The sequence below is a fragment of the Triticum aestivum genome, chromosome 1A, assembly GCF_018294505.1.
Source record: "Triticum aestivum cultivar Chinese Spring chromosome 1A, IWGSC CS RefSeq v2.1, whole genome shotgun sequence".
NCBI classification, from domain to species: domain Eukaryota; kingdom Viridiplantae; phylum Streptophyta; class Magnoliopsida; order Poales; family Poaceae; genus Triticum; species Triticum aestivum.
Window position 1 is genome coordinate 223,059,402 of NC_057794.1, and position 21,091 is coordinate 223,080,492.

Sequence of the window (21,091 nt, forward strand, 5' to 3'; positions counted from 1 at the left end):
GTCTAGAAGAAGCATTGGATTGCTTCAAGCAAGTGGGTCTGCTGCAGTTTGTTACAGATGAAGAGCATTGGAATGAAGAGCTGCTGCTACAATTCTATGCCACACTTCACATCAAAGGGTACAACAGAGGTCCGAAGACTTGGGTCCTGGAGTGGATGACTGGCAACGTTCATCACGAAGCCAATGCATTTGACATCATTGATCTCACTGGCTTGCCCACTCCTGGCGATCTCTTCGAGCAAGGCTGTCAGCTGCATACTGAAGCTATTGAGAGCATCTTTCAGCGACCAGAACCCAATATGAGTCAAATGCTCAGCATGATGAAGCCATTGCCTCAAGATGCTGCGTATCCCACAGAGTTCTTCGTTGAAGACCTTGAGTACTTGCCCAGAACCATCTATCACATCATCAGGAAAACTCTCTGGCCTATCAAAGGGCACTCTCCAAATGCCAAGCTTCAGGGTGCAATGAATACTTTGGTCTTCTATATACTTCATGGCAAATGCTTCAATGCACATGACTTCTTCATACGCCAACTTGGTGCATCAGGCATGGATCTGTTTGGTTTGAAGTTCTACGCCCCTTGGGTCATGCGGCTGATCAAGCTACACTCCGCCATCTCGTATCAGCCCTCAGCCCGCAACCATCGGATCTTCTTGCCTGACGTGGACATGTCTACTGAAGCCATATATTCTGAGCCTGCCAAGCAACCTCTAAGTCTTCAGAATGCAGAACATCAGAGTTTTACTCAGAATGTTGAAGGCATTGAAGTAGTTTCTCGGGTGTATCCTTTGGCTGGCACTACACGTGCACCACACCCTGCTTCAACTGAAGCCACTGACAGAGCCACTGCTTCGAGACCCAAGAAGCGCACTCGTGTTCTCAACGACCGAGGGCTTCTTGTGGCTCTACATCAGAAACAAGATAGGCATCATGACCGGCTGAAGCGACAGATGAAAAGCCTCTTGGTGGATGTTAATCGCACTCGAAATCTTGCCACCAAGAATGCGTTCGTTGCCCATGAAACCTGTCGCCGCACATGGAAAGGGCTAACGATGATGCTTTCTGAAGCTGATCTTCAAGAGGATGGCTTCACTGAGAGATTCAAGTTTGACTCCACACCTCCTCGGAGGGATGTGCTGCTAGGAACTCCATCCCTTGAAGACTCTGAGTTCTCTTCCTCTGCTGCCACAGTCACTGCCAGAATTATTGAGGAAGAAGACGATGCTACTTCACCGCCACCTGCTTCAGCACCTCCAAGCCCTTATGCACCACCAAACAACACCAACAATCCTGCTACTTCACCTACTCCTCATGGGAACGAGTAGAGGCTCTATGTCTTCAAACCTTTTTGGTCATTACTGACAAAAGGGGGAGAAGCATATGAGATTGATAGTCTTCAAGCGGGTTCATATGGGCGGGTGCCTTATATTATGCTTTGTGCTTACAGCTCTCATTTTTTTTGCTACATTTGGTTCTTATGAGTTGTAACACTTAAACTATATGGTCGTCTGCTACTTATTTGCCACCTTGTTTTGCAAGATAAATTCCGCATGTGCGATGATAAATTCCGCACTTAGCTCTTTCTGCAGACGTCCATTTTCCATTATGCATGTCATTATCTTCATATACTTCACATGCATAGTGGATTGTCATCATAAGTTGAAGTGGATCTCCACAAGTACAACCTGCCATGTGCATGTGCATTCCAAAAGCAAATTAACTTATATGCACATCTTCAGGGGGAGCCCTTGCAACTTATGAAGACAATTCATTATCCTTTGCCATTTCACAGATCATATTCCCCCTTGAAAACTTCAACTAGTTTGTCATCAATCACCAAAAAGGGGGAGATTGTAAGTGCATCTAGTGCCACCCCTAGTTGGTTTTGGAGTATTGACGACAAACCTAGTTGAGGGACTAATGTGTTTGTAAGAATTGCAGGATAACACAAGTAGAAGTCCCTCATGATTTGGTTTTACTACCAGAGATGACCCCTAAAATTGTATGAAGACATTGAAGTCAAAGGTGGTATATGAAGATATTCACATTGAAGTCTATGACAAGAGAAGACACGATATGAAGCCTATGGAGCTCGAAGACTTAGATCTTTCGTAGTTCTTTTTCTTTTTGTGTTGAGTCATAGGAACCACCGTACTGTTAAGTGGGTTCCAAGAGAACCAGTCAGAATGACTGAAGTGATGCCTAAACTAAAAACCTATGTCTTCGAGTGAAGACTATGAGAGCGAATCTTGTCCAGAGTCGGACAAGTCAGCTTTGCTTGTAGCCCAAGTAAAGTTGCCGTGTGAGTTTGAAATCTGACCGTTGGGACACGTGTCAGTTCCTTAGTGACCCAGGGTCATTTCGGACAAATCAGGTCGGGTTGCCAAGTGGCTATAAATAGCCCACCCCCTACAACCATAAACGGTTGGCTGCTCAGATTGAGAGTACGGCTTTTGTCGTTTGAGAGCAACCCACCTCGAAGCCTTTGAGAGAGAATTCCTTGCGAGGATAAAAGCCCTAACCACTAGAGCCAGAGAGAATTGGGCATCACTTAAGTCTTCTTGACTGTGTGATCTGAAGACTTATTACACTTGAGGACTGTGCATCCTCCAGCCGGTTAGGCGTCGCGTTCTGAGCATCCAAGAGACATTGTGGATTGCCAGTGAACGAAGTTTGTGAAGGTTTGGGAGTCTACCTTGAAGACTTACCAGAGTGATTGGGCGAGGTCTATGTGACCTTAGCTCAAGGAGAATACGGTGAGGACTGGGTGTCCTGAGCTGCGTGTTCAGGACTGGGTGTCCGGGACTGTGTGTCCTAAGGTTTAAATACCTAGCCGCTCCAACCAGACGTATAGTTGTCACAGCAACTGGAACTGGTCCAACAAATCATTGTCTTCAACGAGTCACTGGTTTCATCTTCACCTCACTTTACTTACTGTTCCTCCTTGTAAAGTCATTGTATGTTTGGTCTATCATTTGTCTTCATTGAGTGACTGCATGTTCTGTTTGGCTTCATAATATCTTCCTACCTGATCCTTACTACCTAGCTGCTATTAGTCTTTGTGCCTTCAATTCATTGAATTCTTGACTATGGTTTGCCTAGTGTAGTCTACCTTCCGCTGCATGGTAATAGGTTTAATTTTATCGTTTGTCTTCAAAACTCCCATGTTCTGAAGACTTTCATAAAAATCGCCTATTCACCCCCCTCTAGTCGATATAATGCACTTTCAGTTCACCTCGATCATCGCAAACGGTTCATTGAAGCGAACTGTATGCCATATATCGCACACACATTGATCTGGCTGCCCGTTTCTGTTGTCCCGTCTTTGTGCAAACAATTCATATGGATCAACCGTATGCCCTGCATCACACACGCAACTAAAATCTGAACCGTGTTTGATGTATCATTCATCGCAAACATTTTGCTTATTTTTTGATGGTTTTTTTACATCACCGTTTGCGATTAATGCATCACATACAGTTTCGTCAAAGGGTCTCTGATCATAGTGTCGCGTTAGCAGCATCCTACAGTAGTGTCTAGGCATCGAGTTGTCATTTTTATTTCTTTTGAGTTGTAAGTAAATAGAAGTGTGATGATCATCATTATACATTATTAGAGCATGTCCTTGTAAGGAAAGGATGATGGAGACTATAATTTCCCCACAAGTCGGGGTGAGGCTCCGGACAAATATAAAAAAAGAAAAAAAAATGAAAAAAGTGAGGCCAAAAAGAGCCCGAGAAAAAGGAAACAATATGAGAGAAAAGAGAGAAGGGGCATGCAAATACCGCACTTGTGTTTCAAAGTAGCACCATGTTTTTCATATAGAGAGTCTCCTATGTTGTCACTTCCATATACTACTGGGAATTTTTCATTATAGGATGAGATGCACACCCACTTAGTTTTCTTGGTGAGCTTTGATACACTTATAGCTCTTAGTGCATTCGTTGCATGGGAATCCCAACTCCACGCATTGATATCAATTGATGGTCATCTCCATAGCCCGTTGGTTAGCCGCGTCGATGTGAGACTTTCTTACCTTTTTGTCTTCTCTATATTCACCCCTATCATCATACTCTATTCCACCCATAGTTCTATATCCATGGCTTGCGCTCATGCATTGAGTGAGGGTTGAAAAAGCTGAAGCGCGTTAAAAAGTATGAACCAATTGCTTGGCTGACACCAGGGTTGTGCATGATAAATACTTTGTGTTAAGAAGATGGAGCATGACAAGACTATATGATTTTGTAGGGATAGCATTCTTTAGCATTGATATTTTGAAAGACATGACTGTTTGTTGGGTTGCCCGAGTATTGATGTCTTTATATATCAAATTATAGACTATTGCTTTGAATTGTTTGTGTCTTAATATTCATGCCATGATTAGATATATGATCAAGATTATGCTAGGTAGCATTCCAGATCAAAAATTATCTTCTTTATAATTTACCTACTCGAGGACGAGCAGGAATTAATCTTGGGGATCCTGATACGTCTCCATCGTATCTATAATATTTGATTGTTTCATGTCATTATTATCCAACTTTCACATATTTTTGGCAACATTTTATATGATTTATTGGTCTAACCTATTGATCCAGTGCCCAGTGCCAGTTCCTGTTTTTTGCATATTCTTTGCTTCGCTGAATATCCATATCAAACAAAGTCCAAACCCAATAAAAATTTACAGAGAATTATTTTGGCATGTATGTGATTTTTGGGAGGTGGAATCAACACAAAAAGGGGCCCACAGCCACCACAAGACATTTGGGCGCGTAAGGTAGCCCAGGCGTGTGGTGGTGGGTTGTGCCCTCCTCGAACGTCGGTTGGAGATCTACTTCCGGCGCCAGGAAGCTTATATCTAGAAAAAAATGTGTTATATAAGAAACGGTTTTTGGCCAGAAAACAAGAGCGTGAAACAGAAGAGTACAGAGAGGGAGATCCAATCTCGAAGGGGATCCCGCCCCTCTGCCGCCATGGAGGCCATGGACCAGAGGAGGAACTCTCCTCCCATTTAGGGGGGGCAAGGAATAAGAAGGTGGGTGCTCTCTGCCCCTCTCTCCCGGTGGCGCCGGAGTGCCACCGGGGCTAGTATCGTGATGCCGATCTACATCAACAACCTTGCTACCTTCAACACCAACTTTCTCACCCTCTTTGTAGCGGTGTAACACCTCTTCTCCCCGCTGTAATCTCTACTTAAACATGGTGCACAAGGCTATATATTATTTCCCAATGATCTATGGCTATCTTATGATATTTGAGTAGATCTATTTTTGTCCTATGGGTTAATCGTGATCGTGGTTGGTATGAGTGTATATTTTATTTTGGTTCTGTCCTACGGTGCCCTCCGTCTCACGCACACGTGAGGGGTCACTGCTGTAGGGTGTTGCAATACGTTCATGGTTTGCTTATTGTCGGTTTCCAGAGTGACAGAAGCCTGAACACGGATAAGTGGGTTATTGGGTATGGGAGTAAAGAGGACTTGATACTTAATGCTATGGTGGGGTTTTACGACCTTAATGATCTTTAGTAGTTGTGGATGCTTGCTAGAGTTCCAATCATAAGTGCATATTATCCAAGTATGGAAAGTATGTTAGCTCATGCCTCTCCCTCATATAAAATTGCAAGAATGATTACCGGTCTAGTTATCGATTGCCTAGGGACAAATGACTTTGTTGTGACAAAAGCTATCTACTTTTATTACCTTGCAATTTATTCGCAGTTTTATTCTCGCCAAGTACTTCTAGTTTATTTCTTATTCTAGGTAAAGAAATCGTTAAGTGTGCGTAGAGTTGTATCGGTGGTCGATAGAACTTGAGGGAATATTTGTTCTACCTTTAGCTCCTCGTTGGGTTCGACACTCTTATTTATCGAAAAAGGCTACAATCAATGCCCTATACTTGTGGGTTATCACTAGCGTTTGTCTTCTTTGCATGCCAGAAATGTACTTTTTCCATTTCATCAAGAGTTTTGAGTATTTAATTATTATACTCTTCACAAAATAATGATATTTTATATTATGCTTTTTCTCATCCTTATTTTTACATTTTTTATCATTTTAGGAATTTTATTTCTTCACCACCAGTTCAAATTTTGAGTTTTTTATTTTGTCAAGTCTTTCATTAATCTTGGTCCTTTTTTATTTGGCATGTGATTAGCTATGGCGTTGCCATTTTGTCCAATGCCAGCAATAAACTATCCGAGTCAACTTAGTAAAAGACCTAAGTCACCACTCTCTCTCATTTCACACCCCACCCGGCCCGGTCATAGACACAACTCCCCCTTGGACCAAAGCCGCCGCCGCCCTATCGATGCCCCATCGCCGCCCCGTTGCCGCCCCTCGCCGGCACCAAGGCTAGGTCCACTACTACTCCATTCGCGGACACGCCACACGACCGTGATCCATTAGGATTTGATTTGTGTCATGTAGATTCCAAAGTTATTTGCATGGATTGCTTTGTGTAGAAATTGTAGTGATAATCGTCAGATTGCTATTGTGTAGAATTTGATATTTATAATGCATTTTTAATTGTGTGTCTCCCTCCCTTGGTGGATCTGAGCTAGTTTAGTAGAAATTGATATATTTAGTCGAAATGGATAGAATGTGTTATATGTAGAATTTATTTACTTGTGTGTCTTCCTCCCTTGGCGGATCTGAGCTAGTTTAGTAGAAATTGATAAATTTAGTAGAATTGGATAGAATGTGTTATGTGTAGAATTTATTTACTTGTGTGTCTCCCCTTCATTGGCGGATCTGAGCTAGTTTAGTAGGAATTGATATATATATATATATATATTGCAAATGGATAGAATGTGTTATGTTTAAAAATCAGGGCAATTTGATGTTGTAGGTCACCACATGCTATCTAGTTTAATTAGTTCTATACATTGCAATATTTGAACTACTTTACATTGGAGTCAATATTCAGTGATACGAATTTGCATATTATCTTGATCGTATACATGTGTTTGTAGGTCAAGGCCAATTCTGGAGGCAGCAACGAGTTGGTGTGTGATGTGGGCATGGCCAACAATGAATTCTTAGACACTTTTGAGTATGTCATCAAGAGTGTGAAAGGGGAAAATGATGATCTAAAGGGGAAGATTAAATACCCACACAAGGATACTATTCGGCCCGTTCAAGAGACAAATCAGCTTAGGGACGGGAGGGATAAGCTCGTCGAGGATCAGGACAAACAGAAGGAGGAGAGGAGATGCCTCACGGCTGAGAGGATTGACCTGAAGATGGACACAGATCATTTTAGAAAAGAAGGAGAGGGGGATAGAAAGAAGCTTCTCCAGCTGGGCATACTCCTTGATGAAGATTAGTTTTTATGTAGCTAGCTAGTTCATCTTATTAGTTGATGATGATCGAGTAACTAGAGTACCTGAGTGAACTTTTGTGAAGTTTAATATCGGCTTGTTGAGTTCATGAGCCTCTTATGTAATGATTATCTATTAAGTACATTGTGTTGATGTGTATATTGTGTTCAGTGGTATATATTAAGTAAGTAGCTAGTGTTGATGAGTAATTTTTTTATTACAAAAAAAACCATTTGCTGGCGTTGGACAAGTAGGCACGCCAGAGTTATGATGAACTTAGTGATGGCGCTGGACTGGTGATACGCCAGCACAATGTAGGATATTGCTGACGTGTCCTCCAACATCACCACTACCTTTTAGCAATGGCGCCATATTAGTGGCGTCGTGTGTCTAGGCCAGCAAGGTTGTTTTTGGCACACCATAGCTAGGCTTTCTCCACTAGTGCCTACTCACTTGCATCAATATCAATTGACGGGCATCTCCTTAGCCCATTAATTTGCCTAGTTGATGTGATACTTTCACCTATTTTGTCTTCTCCTCACAACCTCCACCATACTCTATTCCACCTATAGTGCTATATCTATGGCTCACGCTCATGTATTGTGTGGAAGCTAAAGAAGCTTGAGAACATTAAAAGTATGAAACAATTGCTTGGCTTGTCATCAGGGTTGTGCATGATAAATACTTTGTGTGATAAAGATAGAGCATGACAAGGTTATATGATTTTGTAGGGATAACTTTATTTAGCCATGATATTTTGAGAAGACATGATTTCTTTATTAGTATGCTTGAAGTATTATTGTTTTTATGTCAATGTTAAACTTAGGTTATGAATCTTATGGATCTAAATATTCATGCCACAATAAGAAAAATTACATTGATAAATATGTTAGGTAGCATTCCACATCAAAAACTCTATTTTTATCATTTACCTACTCAAGGACGAGCAACAATTAAGCTTGGGGATGCTTGATATGTCTCCAGCGTATCTATAATTTTTTATTATTGCATGCTATTATATTATCTATCTTGGATGTTTATATGCATTAATATGCTATTTTATACCACTTTTTGGGACTAACCTATTAACATAGTGCCGAGTGCGAGTTGCTGTTTTTTCCTTGTTTTTGTCTTCTATAGAAAATCAATACCAAACGGAGTCCAAACAGAATGAAACTTTTTGTTGATTTTTCTTGGACCAGAAGACAACCACGAAGCTTCGCGAAGAGGCCAGAAGACCCATGAGGGAGCCACAAGCCCTCAGGGTGCGCCCTAGGGGGGGCGCCCCCCACTACTATAGGATGCTGCTAATGCGACACTACAATCGGAGACCCTTCAACGAAACTTGTGCGATGCAATAATCGCAAAGGGTGATGTAAAAAAAGTCAAAAAAGATGCAAAACATTTGCGATGGCAGATACATCAAACACGGTTCAGAATTTAGTTACGTATGCGATGCGGGGCATATGGTTCAGTTCAATGAACTGTTTGCGATGAGGTAGAAGAACAGAAGCGGGTAGCCAGATGAAGGTGTGTGTGCGATATACGGCATACGGTTCACTCGGTTGAACTATTTGTGATTAGGCGGAACAAAAGAAACGGCCAGCCAGATCAAGGTGTGTGCGATAGAGGGCAAACTGTTCACTCGGATGAACTGTTTGCGTAGAGCCAAGATAACAGAAACGTTTCAATTTAACAAGATGTGTGATACGCAGTAAACAGGTCTATAATCATAAATGTGTGCGAAGACCAATAATAACACATACGATTGTTGCTCATAAGACGTGTATATTGTGTGTTGGGATTGCGTACATAACAACAACATATACACACACTTATAAGGACATGGTTGAGTAACCAAATTAAACATCCAATTACATAGGTGGCTACTACACACATGACATTTGCACACACCAAAGTAAACTATTATGTGCATAATTACATAGGTGGCTACTACACACATGGAATTTCCACACACCAAAGTCAACTATATATTACATGCATAATTAACTAGGATAAACGATCATCTGATCACCATCTACTTCTTGTGGCGCTTGCCACTATTGCTCTGCTTGTGGCTCGATTCGGCTTTGTCAATTTCGGTAACGAGGCGATTCCTCATGTCAATGATCCGCCTGTGCACCTCGTAGCATGTGTACATGCTCTTGGCTGCGAACCTGAGGTGAGGTTCATCCAGTTGCCGCATCCAGGCTCCGTGCCAGGATACGGGACTTGTTCTCTTGGCATCCTTGTAACACCCCGAGACCGATTCTCTAGATGCCTTCCTTTATTTTTGTCAGGACCCCGATTCTAAGTCACACTGATCTAGCCTGTAACACCTCATATCACTTTGTGGCCTCACGCACGGTATTCCCACGGGTGTCGCCTTACCATGGCCCGGGACCGTTTGCGCCTTTTGGCTCAAGTATATGATACTGTCGCTAGCATCCATATGACAGAGAACTCGGGCCGACATGACTAGTCGTGAACACAAAGTGGCACTAACTTACATGGACAGGCATACATGAATCAACCTCGAGCATGTCGGTCAACAACGTATGAATCTGGGCTGTAGCAACTGGGCTAACAGGACTCTGGGAACCCGGGCTGTAGCAGGCTAACAGGACTCCGGATGTCTCTGCGTGACATTTCCCCGAAGGGACAGACACAGGAATGAAGTTTATCACATGCCGACCAGTCTAAGTGTTCCAGAGGAGTAGTGCTGGGCTAGCAGGACTCCAGTAAACCGGGCTGTAGCAAACTACCATGGCTCAGTGGAAGCACCAGACTACATTTCCCCATAAGAGAGGCTACCAAGGATAGACAACTAGGTTGTCAGATCCCACACATACCAAGCATTTCAATCATACACACAATACGCTCGATATGTGTAAATACAACATGGCATCACAACAAAACTCTATGACTCAGAGTAATTATTCATTAGGCTCCGAGGAGCAAGATATTACAAACATGGGTCTCATGACCCAACATTCAGAGCATACAAGTCAAAGCACATGCAAAAGCTTATCATGTTTGAGTACAGACATCTACAAATGAAAAAGGCTGAGAAGCCTGACTATCTACAAGATCCTGCCGAGGGCAAAAGATCGTAGCTGAGGTATCAAGCTAAGCATCGAAGTCCATGCAGAACTACTAGCGAGACTAAAATCTCTCTGCAAAAACATAATTTAAGCAAACATGAGTACAAATGTACCCAACAAGACTTACATCAGAACTATCTACATATGCATCATTATCAACAAAGGGATGGTGGGGTTTAACTGCAGCAAGCCAGCTTTGACTCAGTGGCTAACCTGAACTACTACTGCAAGTAACTCTTTTGAGGTGGTGCACACGAGTCCACATATTCACCAATCAATACACCACTATGGATCCGCTCCTGTCTTCCTATGAGAACGCCATCCATAGCACTCATGCTTATCTTGCGAATTTTAGAGTATCCACTTTCACTTGTCTATGAACTGTATAGGCAACCAAGTAGTCCTTTACCGCAGATGCGGCTATTTGAATAGATGATGTTAACCCTGCAGGGGTGTACTTCTTCACACACGCTCTCACCACTTACCGCCGTTTACACGACATGTACTCGGCAACCTTCAAGCGGAAACCCAACGAGGGTGTCGGCCACGGCTTACCTAAACACTCAAGTCTCTAGTCCAGGTTTATCGCCTATCCAGGTTCCATCCGCAGGGAGTCCGACCGAGGTTTCCACATACAGCCCCGAACGATGTGAACAGGGTTCCCGAGACACCAAACGGGCGACTCGGTACACCGTGCCACGGTGTATCTACGGCATCATAACCCACCCCTAGGGTCAGCGCTACGCACGGACACCAACACATATCCTATAAACAACAGAAACTAATTACAACTCCTGCACAAATGACTATGGTGGTTAAGAAGCCGAGAGGGTCCATTGGTTTCGGGCCCAATGCATGGTAGTAGCTGGTTCTTAAATCACACATAGGATCTCGATGCTTAAGGACGGTTCCAATGAAACAACCCACCATGTACTCCTACATGGCCTCTCATTGATAGCTTTACCAAATCATGTTCAACACACTTAGCTCACACACAGTAGGACATGTTCACAACTTTCCAATTCATCCCCGATGAATCGGACCTGACACAACTCTAAGCAATAGTAGGCATGACAAATAAGCATGAATGAGTAGGCACATCAGGGCTCAAACAACACCTACTCATGCTAGTGGGTTTCATCTATTTACTGTGGCAATGACAGGTCATGCAGAGGAAAGGGGTTCAACTACCGCAACATGTAACAGTTGAATCGTTGTTGTCCTAATGCAGTAAAACAGAGCAGGAACAAGAGAGAGTGGGGTTGTATCGGAATGAACAAGGGGATTTTTGCTTGCCTGGTACTTCTGAAGATAGTATAGTTCTTTATCGGTGTCATCGATCTCATCGCCGAAACACGTCTATCGAGAGGGAACAATTAACGGCAAACAAGGAAGAACACAATCAATGCAATGCGCAATATGATGCAGGAATGTGACATGTCAATGATGTTATGATTTGTGCTAATGCATCTAGCAATAATTTAGAGGAAGTCCATATGAACCAAAGGTTCATATGCAAGCTCCACATTAAGCACTTAAAATGCAATTATCATGTTTTCACTTATACAGTAGGTATAAGTTGTTCTGTCATGCATGAAAATGGTACAGATGGACAGATTGCATTTTTCTGATAATTTTTCATATATAAATTATCTTCATCTGAGTTATGGTTGAATTACTATGAATTTTTGAAGTCTAAAGCAATTTCAGGAATTTCTAGAATTATTTTTAATCTAGAAATTACATGATTGCGTCAACACTATGTCAGGGTGACGTCAGCAGTCAACAGGCGTCGACCAGGTCAAACCTGACCAGTGGGACCCACTAGGCAGCGACCCAGTCAACTAAGTTAGTTAGCCCTAACTAACTGGGCAGGGCCCACTAGTCAGTGACTGTAGTAACTAACCTAACTAGTTAATTAGTGCTAACTAGAGTAATTAGTCGGGCGGGGCCCGCAAGTCAGTGAGAGAGAGGGTGAGGTCAAACCGGGCAGTGGGGTCAACCCACGCCTGTCAACGGGTCAGCGATCGTCGGCGTTTAGCCGCCGGCGAGTCCAGACGCGGTGGTGCGCTGCGGGATTCACCTACAGAGCGCCGTTTGGCGTGCGAGCACAGCTATGGGATGCGGATGCTCGTCCGCATCCAACCCTGGTGGTGGCGCGGTCGGGGAGTGGCCGGAGTGGCGCCGGTGATGAGCTCGGCGGTGGCCGAAGCTCGGTCGAGCTTGGGCTCGTTGCTGCAGTGGCCTAGGCGGGGCGGCGCTAGCACCTACGGTCCTATGCGATGCCGGGAGTGCAATGGGCACAAGCCCGGGACCATATGGTCACCGGAGCACCACAAGCAATGAGCGCGGGCGGCGACGCATTCGGACGTCCACGGGGCAGCGACTACTGTGTACCAGGGAGGAAACAGAGAGCGGGGTTAGATGGAGAGGCTCACGGCGAGTGCAGTGGCGCGGAGTTAGCTCGGGGGAGAGGCTGGTGCGGTCGGAACGGCGACGACGATCTCGGCGGCCGGAGTTGGGGAAGACGACGTCAACGGCGACTCCAGGGCGGGCGAGCGCTCGGTGGTCGGCCTGCTCGACGTAGTCGACATCGGCGGAGTCAACTGACATGGTAAGAGGGCGAGGCGTCTGCGGTGGCCGCGGCAACGGCGAGCAGCGGCGACGTGTGCGCTCGGTCGTCATCGGGAGAGCGAGAGAGAGGATGTGGGGAAGAGGGGGTGTGTCTGCGAGCTCGGGGGAGGAGTGGGTGATCGACCCAGGCTAGCAGAACAGCGAGGGGAGGAAGCAGGGCGGCGGGCAGCGGTGTGGCGCGCGCTGGTGCCAGCGTCGAGCACCTGCCTGCCTGCCTGGCCGAGTCAAGCAGCTCGCTGGAGCGGCTGCTGGGCTGGGTCGTCTAGGTGGGCCTGCTGTTGGGCTGCCAGGTAAGTTCTTCTCTCTCTGCTTTCTCTGTTTTGTTTTCTCTTTTCTATTTTTGCAGTCTGTTTGTGATTTAGTTCTAAGATCAATTTCAAAATTTATAAAAATAATTGTGAGAACTAAATGGACTTATCCAAATCGACACAACAATTTTCAGAATTATTGAACATATATTTATTATATAATAAATATAGATCCAATTCAAATATTTATTGGATTAATTCAAAGGCCCAAAATAACTATTTCTGAGATTCTAAAAATATTGGTTTGAATTTTATCCCTTGCCAATATTTCCAGAGATTCACATGAACATTTTCTTGGACTTACTTGAAACAATTTTTATCTTGGTCATTTTCAGGAATGATTCTGAGGCTTTCACATGTCCCCATTACCAGTTTCTTGAAATTAACATGATGCATGATGCTCACTGATGCAACTATTTGCAGGCACAAATTCTAGGGCTGTGACAACTCACCCCCACTAAACAAGAATCTTGTCGCGAGATTCAAGACGTGAGGTAAGTAGACAGAGGGGACACAAAGCTAACATGGTCTTCATGATCCATTTTGCACTTCATAAGAACGTTGATCCGATCACCATCACTGTCTTGATGTCTTGCTCTGAGAACTCCAACCAACATGGCAACAAGAGGAAAGGGAAAAACTCTAGAGGGATTGATCTTCTCAAAGATCGAACAACTCAGGATCAACTCACGGAGTGAGACATAGCAACATCTCTCGAGCTGAGATACGAAGCACACATCCAAAGAGATGGAGTTGAACAAATGATGAAGGTTCACTAGGTAGGCAACAATTTCACACTTAAGAAGGTGGTGAACGGTTGTCAATGTAGTGAGGAGTTGAGTTGCCATGATACCATAATGAGACATCCTAAGGAAGGTGACTCGCAGAAATATTCCCTTAAGTGGCAAAAAGAATTACTTTTGATTCATAGTTCATTGAGACTCTTTATACCAACCTAAGGCAATCACATTTGATCATTTGAAGAAGTTCAAAAGAATGACATACTCGGACTAGAATGGATCCTGTGGACTACCTTGTTGAAGAAAACGCAATGGATGATTTTGCTTGTCATCGGAAATGGATGGGACCCATGGTAAGTCCACTTTGAAGATGATCCTAGACATCAATTACTGAGAGGGGCAGCCCATGGGAAATTGGCACAATGGTGGTGCAAGCCGGGAACAAAATGCAAATGTTGGGGATTTTCCAACCATCATATCTGCCTGAGATTCAGATCTGGTTGGTAACAGGATACTTCAAACTCGGCATGTCTGAAAAGGAAGTTTGCAACACAAATCAATGAGATGACATTGGGAGATTCTCGGGAAATGAACTACGATAGCAAGCTCCAAAACATGAGCTGGTTCTGCTACAACATGTGAACACTCTGTCCCAGACAAGCATGACCACATAGTAGTCTTACAATAAAACGCTACCGAGTTTTTATTAGGAACCATCATTGCGGAGAGCAAAGTCATGCGCATGTACCTTTGGGTCCTTAAGGATTAGCACTTAAGAACTTCTTTTCCTTGAACAATTCAATCAGTGGCTTGGGGTGCTAGGGATTCATATAGAATGAAGGTTGCAAGTCTCCAGACCACAAAATACTTCGCAAGTATGCATGACTGACTTGGGATGATTCCAAAGGAAGCGAAACAAACTTTTTCAAATTTATGGCGGCAACTTGCATCATATGCACGCGAATTAGAGGAAGTCACTTCTTCCATCAAAATATAAACTTCATGAGCTAGCACGAAGAAAATGGTTTCAGAAGTTTCCAACGCTAACTTAGATGTTCAACATGAATCATGGACAAGATGAAAATGTTGTCAATGGCCTCAACAAAAAACCATCCAGGCTTTCATATAGATGGAATTCCACAATTAAGTGAACACGGTGATAGCATTGGTCAGGCCAAAGGATGTAATGGTGTATGCCCGAGGAATCAACCACGAGTAAGACAACATTACAAACATCGTTGGTTCTGATTTGATTTGAGGATAGCCCACACTCAAATCAAACTTTGGACAAGAGAATATATCCAATAACTGATCATGAGGACGAATCGATGAAGATATTATCTTTCTTCAACACACACACACATAAAAGATATCCCTTAACACGAACTAAGTCAGACAAGCTTTTATCTTCCAACTCTCCAAGTTGTTGTTTACCTTAACCAACTAGCTCAGGGGTATCCAACATGGATTCTTGGAGAAGGAGTGGTTTGCAAGAAACCAACTTGATCACGAACTCAACGTAGCGGTCAGGTGACAACATGGTAACACTTCCGAGAAGATATTCGGAAAATCACAAACCACCGATATGTCACTAATCTCGAGAATAATCTTGCTTCTCAGGCAAGACAATATGATCAAATAAGCAAGGGTTGGCACTATCCTAACTTATTTATCGAAAAGTGCACCAGAAGTAAGGACTAGCTAGCACAATCTATCTTTGAATGATGACTCAATAACCAACACGCTAAGAATAAGGATATTTTCCATTTACTACCAAGCAACTAGTTGCTAGGAGTATTGATTTCACACATCACGGTTCACTTGTTGGTATTCCGGTTGCAGTAACATGGGAACCGAGGAATGAACAACGATGGTGAGAGGTATCATTGTATCAAGAATTCATAAGATGGTGTGCAATTCCCATGACATTGTTGACATAGGACGGTAATACTTCAGGGTAGAACGGAATAAAAACTGGATTGTCATTTGATCTGCGGAATACAACTGCTTTGACCCAATCCTAGAAATGGACAAGGTACTGGAGGTTGTTTCTCCTAGTCATTCCAGAATAGAATGGCTTGACAGACCACAACAATAATAAGCATCGATAACACGGTTGCACAATTACTCCTGACTATCAATTGATAGACGATGGTCGGAATACAAATGAAGAGGGACAATTCAAGGGACATATATCTTTCTGAGTTGTGGATGCATAGATTAATATGTCGAACCAAGTTCAACAGGTTTCTTTTGGATAACCCATGCAGAGAAGGTAGAACTGGCAGAGTCACAATTATGAATGGAGAACTCATTGAGAGCACTCCTGTTGTGATCCTTTGATCCAACAAACTTCTGTCATAAGTGGTTCATAGTATTTGGAAGAAGGAAATACCATGGACCTCGAGGACTAATGCAAAGGTTACTAATAACCTAAAGGAACGAGCATATATTATCAACATGAAGTAAGTAGGGTGAATCTCGGGTTCAAGAACCCAGAAATACAATACCTACATACTAAATGGCATCACAGGATGCTTTCGAGAATGATGGCCAGAATGATCACACTGGGAACACAAAACATGGCTAGATTACTAGGTGACACTCTAGACACCTAGGGTCATAATAATAGCTCCAACATAAATGCCAAGGCAGTAAAGTACCTCAACACACTAATTAGTGTGGTTGATCTGGCACAAAGGAACTTCGGAATGGTAGGAAGGAATTTGCAAATGCATCAGCCTATTTAGAAACCTGGGATGACTCGGATAGCATAACGGCTGTAAATGCTCAAAAAATGATTTGAGACATACTGCAAAATGGTGGCATAACCACTCAACATCACAATATCAATGTTTCGAGAGCATCTGTCAACACACTAAGGTGGTAAGAACTGAACTGAGGCTTGAGTTCAACAATCCTATAAGTCTACGGATTAGTAACACGTGATCCTGATAGATAGACGAGAATCCTACTTCTTAATCCCCGTAGAAGAGAAGAGGATGACTCAGATCAGAAGGGCATAAGGTAAAGGAGTAAAAAGAGCCTTACGTTCTCTTCCATAATCAATCCCCTTATATAACTAAAGCATTTCTAGACTCGACTTCGACCAGTTTGGCTTGGTAATCCTACAAGCAGTCAGGCTCTGATACCAAAACTGTCAAGACCCCGATTCCAAGTCACACTAATCTAGCCTGTAACACCTCATATCACTTTGCGACCTCATGCACGGTATTCCCACGGGTGTCGCCTTACCATGGCCCGGGACCGTTTGCACCTATTGGCTCACGTATATGATAGTGTCGCTAGCATCCATATGATAGAGAACCCGGGCCGACATGACTAGTCGTGAACCCAAAGTGGCACTAACTTACAGGGACAGGCATACATCAATCAACCTCGAGCATGTCGGTCAACAGCATATGAATCGGAGCTGTAGCAACTAGGCTAACAGGACTCCGAGAACCCGGGCTGTAGGAGGCTAACAGGACTCCGGATGTCTCCGCATGACATTTCCCCGAAGGGACAGACACAGGAACAAAGTGAATCACATGTCGGCCAGTCTAAGTGTTCCGGAGCAGTAGTGCTAGGCTAGCAGGACTCCGGTAAACTGAGCTGTAGCAGACTACCATGGCTCAGTGGAAGCACCAGACTACATTTCCACATAAGAGAGGCTAACAAGGATAGACAACTAGGTTGTCGGATCCCACACATACCAAGCATTTCAATCATACACATAATATGCTCGATATGTGTAAATACAACATGGCATCACAACAAGACTCTACGACTCAGAGTAATTATTCATTAGGCTCCGAGGAGCGAGATATTACAAACATGGGTCTCATGACCCAACATTCAGAGCATACAAGACAAAGCACATGCGGAAGCTTATCATGTGTGAGTACAGACATCTACAAATGAAAAAGGTTGAGAAGCCTGACTATCTACCAGATCCTGCCGAGGGCACAAGATCGTAGCTGAGGTATCAAGCTAAACATTGAAGTCCACGCGGAACTACTAGCGAGACTGAAGTCTCTCTACAAAAACATAATTTAAGCAAACATGAGTACAAATGTACCCAGCAAGACTTACATCAGAACTATCTACATATGCATCATTATCAACAAAGGGATGGTGGGGTTTAACTGCATCAAGCTAGCTTTGACTCAGTGACTAACCTGAACTACTACTGCAAGTAACTCTTTTGAGGTGGCGCATACGAGTCCACATATTCACCAATCAATACACCACTATGGATCCGCTCCTGTCTCCCTACGAGAACGCCATCCATAGCACTCATGCTTATCTTGCGCATTTTAGAGTATCCACTTTCACTTGTCTATGAACTGTATAGGCAACCAAGTAGTCCTTTACCGCGGACGCGGCTATTCGAATAGATGATGTTAACCCTACAGGGGTGTACTTCTTCACACACGCTCTCACCACTTACCGCCGTTTACACGACATGTACTCGACAACCTTCAAGCGGAAGCCCAACGAGGGTGTCGGCCATGGCCTACCAAAACACTCAAGTCTCTAGTCCAGGTTTATCGCCTATCTAGGTTCCATCTGCAGGGAGTCCGACCGAGGTTTCCACATATGGCCCCAAACGATGTGAACGGGGTTCCCGAGACACCAAACGGGCAACTCGGTACACCGTGCCACGGTGTATCTACCGCATCATAGCCCAGCCCTAGGGTCAGCACTACGAACAGCCGCCAACACATATCCTATAAACACCAGAAACTAATTGCAACTCCTGGACAAAGGACTAGGGTGGTTAAGAAACCGAGAGGGTCCATTGGTTTCGGGCCCAATGCATGGTAGTAGCTGGTTCTTAAATCACACATACAGATCTCGGTGCTTAAGGACGATTCCAATGAAACAACTCACTATGTACTCCTACATGGCCTCTCGTCGATACCTTTACCAAATCGTGTTCAACACACTTAGCTCACACAAAGTAGGACATGTTCACAACTTTCCAATTCATCCCCGATGAATCAGACCTGACACGACTCTAAGCAATAGCAGGCATGACAAACACGCATGAATGAGTAGGCACATCAGGGCTCAAACAACTCCTACTCATGTTAGTGGGTTTCATCTGGTTACATGGCAATGACAGGTCATGCAGCGGAAAGGGGTTCAACTACCACAACATGTAACAGTTGAATCGTTGTTGTCCTAATGCAGTAAAAGAGAGCAGGAGCGAGAGAGAGTGGGGTTGTATCAGAATGAACAAGGGTTTTTTTTGCTTGCCTGGCACTTCTGAAGATAGTATAGTTCTTCATCGGTGTCATCGATCTCATCGTCGGAACATGTCTATCGAGAGGGAACAATTACCGGCAAACAAGGAAGAACACAATCAATGCAATGCACAATATGATGCATGAATGTGACATGGCAATGATGCTATGATTTGTGCTAATGCATCAAGCAACAATTTAGAGGAAGTCCATATGAACCAAAGGTTCATATGCAAGCTCCACATTAAGCAATTAAAATGCAATTATCATGTTTTCACTTATACAGTAGGTATAAGTTGGTCTGTCATGCATGAAAATGGTACAGATGGACAGATTGCATTTTTTGATAATTTTTCATATATAAATTATCTTCATCTGAGTTATGGTTGAATTACTACGAATTTTGAAGTTTAAAGCAATTTCAGGAATTTCTAGAATTGTTTTTAACCCAGAAGTTACATTATTCGTCACCACTACGTCAGGGGGACGTCAGCAGTCAACAGGCGTCGTCTAGGTCAAACCTGACCACTGGGACCCACTGGTCAGTGACCCAGTCAACTAACTAAGTTAGTTAGCCCTAACTAACTGGGCAGGGCCCACTAGTCAGTGACTGTAGTAACTAACCTAACTAGTTAATTAGTGTTAACTAGAGTAATTAGTCGGGCGGGGCCCACAAGTCAGTGAGAGAGAGGGGAAGGTCAAACCGGACAGTGGAGTCAACCCATGCCGGTCAACGGGTCAGCGGTCGCTGGCGTTTAGCCGTCAGCGAGTCCAGACGCGGCGATGCGCTGCGGGATTCGCCTACAGAGCGCCGTTTGGCGCGCGGAGCACATCTACGGGATGCGGATGCTCGTCCGCATCCAACCGTGGTGGTGGCGCGGCCGGGGAGTGACCGGAGTGGCGCCGGTGACAAGCTCGGCGGCGGCCGAAGCTCGGTCGAGCTCGGGCTCGTTGCTGTAGTGGCCTAGACGGGGTGGCGCTAGCACCTACGACTCCTACACGATGCGGGGAGTGCAATGGGCACAAGCCCGGGACCATATGGTCACCAGAGCACCACCGGCGATGAGCGCGGGTGGCGGCACGTTCGGACGTCCACGGGGCAGTGACTACTGCGTACCAGGGAGGAATCAGAGAGCGGGGTTAGATGGAGAGGCTCATGGCGAGTGTGGTGGCGCCGGAGTTAGCTCGGTGGAGAGGCTGGTGCGGTCGAACGGCAACGACGATCTCGGCGACCGGAGTTGGGGAAGACGGCGTCAGCGGCGACTCGAGGGCGAGCGAGCGCTCGGGGCTCGGCCTGCTCGACGTAGTTGACGTCGGCGGAGTGAACGGACACAGTGAGAGGGGGAGGCGTCTACGGTGTCTGTGGCAACGGCGAGCGGCGGCGACGTGTGCGCTCGGTCATCGTCGGGAGAGCGAGAGAGAGGAGCTGGGGAGAAGGGGTGTGTCTGCAAGCTCGGGGGAGGAGTGCGTGATCGACCCAGGCCAGCAGAACGGCGAGGGGAGAAAGCCGGGCGGCAGGCAGCTGCATGGCACGCGCTGGTGCCGGCGTCGAGCACCTGCCTGCCTACCTGGCCGAGTCAAGCGGCTCGCTGGAGCGGCTTCTAGGCTGGACCGGCTAGGTGGGCCTGCTGTTGGGCTGCCAGGTAAGTTCTTCTCTCTCTGCTTTCTCTATTTTGTTTTCTCTTTTCTATTTTTGTAGTCTGTTTGTAATTTAGTCTAAGACCAAATCA

At 44.6% G+C, this 21,091-nt stretch overlaps 1 long non-coding RNA gene across 1 annotated transcript; it reads left to right on the top strand.

Moving 5' to 3' along the window:
* The first annotated feature begins 6,241 nt into the window (after window positions 1–6,241).
* On the top strand, window positions 6,242–7,499 carry LOC123112311 (uncharacterized). The gene is made up of 2 exons (XR_006455357.1): window positions 6,242–6,359; window positions 6,976–7,499. It is a non-coding gene; the product is annotated as an uncharacterized lncRNA (long non-coding RNA).
* Window positions 7,500–21,091: the final 13,592 nt, after the last annotated feature.